At 45.9% G+C, this 3,395-nt stretch overlaps 1 pseudogene; it reads right to left on the reverse strand.

Annotated features, from left to right (window-relative positions):
* Positions 1-893: 893 nt before the first annotated feature.
* Positions 894-1,011, reverse strand: LOC126476157 (5S ribosomal RNA; annotated as a pseudogene).
* Positions 1,012-3,395: the final 2,384 nt, after the last annotated feature.

The raw sequence follows: 3,395 nt of genomic DNA on the forward strand, positions 1-3,395 counted from the left end.
TACACCCTGGAAAAAAAAACCAACACACTTCGAAGGAATTATCTAAATGGGACGGAAACTGGTGGATGTGATGCAGTGCACTGAAAAAAAAAGATTGGATGATTTATTCTAGACAATGAGCGTCACAAAATGAGAAATTCAATAACTTGTTAATCCATCTTTGGGCGTTACGCACGCAGTTATTCGGATTCGCACTGACTGACAGATTTGTTGGATGGCCTCCTGAGGGATTCTGTCCAAACACTGCGTTAGATCACCAAAATCCCTATCTAGTTGGAGGGCTCTGCCCGTAACGCTCCAAACGTTCTCAATTAGGGTGAGAGATCCGGCTATCATGCTGGTCTAAGTAGGGTTTGGCAAGAATGAAGACAAGCAGCAAAATCTCTCGCCGTGTGAGAGCAGGCATTATGTTGCTGAAATGTAAGCCCCGAATGGCTTGCCATGAAGGGATACAAAAGCAGGTGTAGAATGTCGCCGACGTACCGCTGTGCCGTAAGGGATCCTAGTGTGAAAAAGAAATGGATCCCCAGACCATCACTCCTGATTGTCAGGCCGTATGGCGGACGACAGTCGTATTCGTATCCACTGCTTTACGGGCCTCGAATCTCATTGACTGAAGTAGAATTTTCATTATTGATCAGTCCCACTTCGAAATGAGTCCGATGGCCTACCATGGCCAGCAAGGTCAGTGGAACTATCCCCGAATGAGAAAAGCACTCCTTCAGGCCACAAGTGGCCCCGTGTCATCCTCAGATGAGGATGCGGATAGGAGGGGCGTGTGGTCAGCACACCGCTCTCCCAGTTGTTATGATGGTTTTCTTTGACCGGAACCTCTACTATTCAGTCGAGTTGCTCCTCAATTGGCAACACGAGGCTGAGTGCACCCCGAAAAATGGCAACAGTGCATGGCAGCCCGGACGGTCACCCATCCAAGTGCCGGCCACGCCCAACAGCGCTTAACATCGGTGATCTGACGGGAACCGGTGTATCCACTGCGGCAAGGTCGTTGCCCACCGAATGAGAACGTTGCGAATATTATGGGCATAGCAAGCCAATCACCTTGGGGCTTTGACGTTCTAACTTGCCAGTAGGTCAGAATTTGGCTATTCATGATCTCTCAAGACGATATCCAATAACTCTGTCAATCAATGAGCAGCCGAATAAGTGCGTGCTTAGGGGCCAAAGAGGGATCAACATGTGGCTGACTTGCTCAATTTTTGTAGCTCTTTCTCTTGAATAAATCATCCAATTTTTCCGAAATTCTAATTATTTGTTTGTCTACACACCTACATCACATATACCGCTTCCATCGCATTCGGAGAACTTCTTCTTGGTTCGTAGTATTTTATCTTCGAGTGTATATTCAAGTTCTATTAACAAGACCATTAGTAAACTGATTTCTAAAATCCAGCCGACTGCAGGAAGGACTGGCGCTCTGAGGGTTCCGCGCAAACTTGATTATGTATACCTATAACGAAAACAATTATTATTATTGTTGTTATTGTTGTTACTTTATATTCCGTTGGGTCCGGAGCATAGCGTACCTTACTATAAAACTTAATGAAAATGAAATATCCAAAACTAGCTGCAGTAAGATAATATTTGTAATATTTCATCCGATACATCTGTTTCGTCTTAATTGCCGTTATCCAGTGACCTGCGAAAACAACATTAGTAAGAGTAATCTATACGTAAATCGTGGCTTTATTATGCTCCCATTTCGATTGGTACTTACTTCTGGTTGTAAGTAACGACCATGTTGCATCTATATATAGACTCCTCATATCGTTGAGAGGTGAAACCTAGATTATACGAAGATCTAAAAATTCATGATCCGACCGAGAGTCGACCTGTCAGCCTCAAAACACGCGCTTTACTTAATTTTTTTCGCCTAACTCCTTATCTAACAAAGTTTATCCTAAAAACAAAGAAAACAAACTATTATCAAATCCACCCCTACTTGGCAACCCCTACCATGAAAAAAATGCACCACCCTACCCAACCTCTGGCGTTACCGATAATTATTCCCAAAAATTCTCCCACAGCAATATGACCTACGCATTTTTATTTTATTTTTTTATTTATTTAATTGTTCATTTTTCTGCTACATGATTATAATTAGTGAATGTGTACAAAAGCAAATCCTGTAAAACGTGGTGTTACAAGACATGTTATTCGAAGGGTAAACTAAAATAACTTTATTAGTTGTGCTGCTTCGGCTAAAAGAATCTTTCTTGAAAAAATGGTGCAACTGGCGTTTTCTTGTCCACTGCCACCCTTAGACCACCAGCCCCGACATGCATATAGATGGTACATCTATATGTTTTCATTGGTGTGTTGAGTGTCGAAATATGTGACATACGTTTGCCAACGTTACTTGCCGCAGCCAATCGACCGCGTGGTGAAGACATGCCGGGGCTGGACTTCAGCTAAGTGGTTTTATTCGGCATGGTAGCATGGTACTATAGGTTTCAGTTTTAATGTTGACTGTGCCTTACTCTGGCATGCTATAGTAATTTTATGCTTCTGAAGGAGGCGAGATTAATTTAGCCGAAACCTGATAAAGACCAGAAAATTTGTGCAGCTGAGGCTGATTCCTCAAAATATTTGCCTGTCACAGTTGCTGGCGGGGCCGCAATATGCTAAAAATTCTTAGTAAGCAGATCAACCACCCAAAGATCTAAATGCATCGTGTACTGAAATAAAAATCACGATTAGTGAATCAATGCCATTTGTTTTCCTTTTTTCTAAATAAAAAATTAATTACGTTACTTTATTGCTTCGTGGTGACACTTTCAACTTTATAACTATCGCTCGTACTTGTGTTCCACGACGTGTACCGTTATCACGTATAACCTTATGGTGTTACTGCATGAGAGCCAGAATTTCCGCAACACATGCACAGCCGTCCGGTCAGGCAACGTCCGTGTACAAAGTCTGAACGTCATACGGTTACGTGCCGGACTGGTTAACACCACGCGATGACCGTGTCCAGTGGGCCGTTCTAAAATTTGCCCGGCGAGCGCGCCGTGCGGCGGCGGCGGCGGCGGCGGCTGCGGCGGCAGTGACCCAGATCACGATGGGGTGTTCCAGGTCAAACTGCCGACCGGCCAGTAGCGGCCAGCCCGTGAACCGGCGTCGCGTGAGCGGGCCGGGCGTCGCTTCGCGGCGCGGTCAGTCACGCGGCGCGGCCCTGGGGCGTCCAGCGGTAATCAAGGCGAACCATCGATTCCCCGTAACCTTCTGGTAGGCGAGAGCGACCATTAGCGGTGGCTCTGCGACGCCTCTAATGTGCCGTACTAAAGCGAGCAGCAGGCGCGGCTCGGCGGCGGTGGGCGCCCGTTGTAAATGTCACGCCGCCAATCGATTGGCCGGCGTGGCGGGCACATGCTCGC

Source organism: Schistocerca serialis, chromosome 4 (genome assembly GCF_023864345.2).
Source record: "Schistocerca serialis cubense isolate TAMUIC-IGC-003099 chromosome 4, iqSchSeri2.2, whole genome shotgun sequence".
Taxonomy (NCBI): Eukaryota; Metazoa; Arthropoda; class Insecta; order Orthoptera; family Acrididae; genus Schistocerca; species Schistocerca serialis.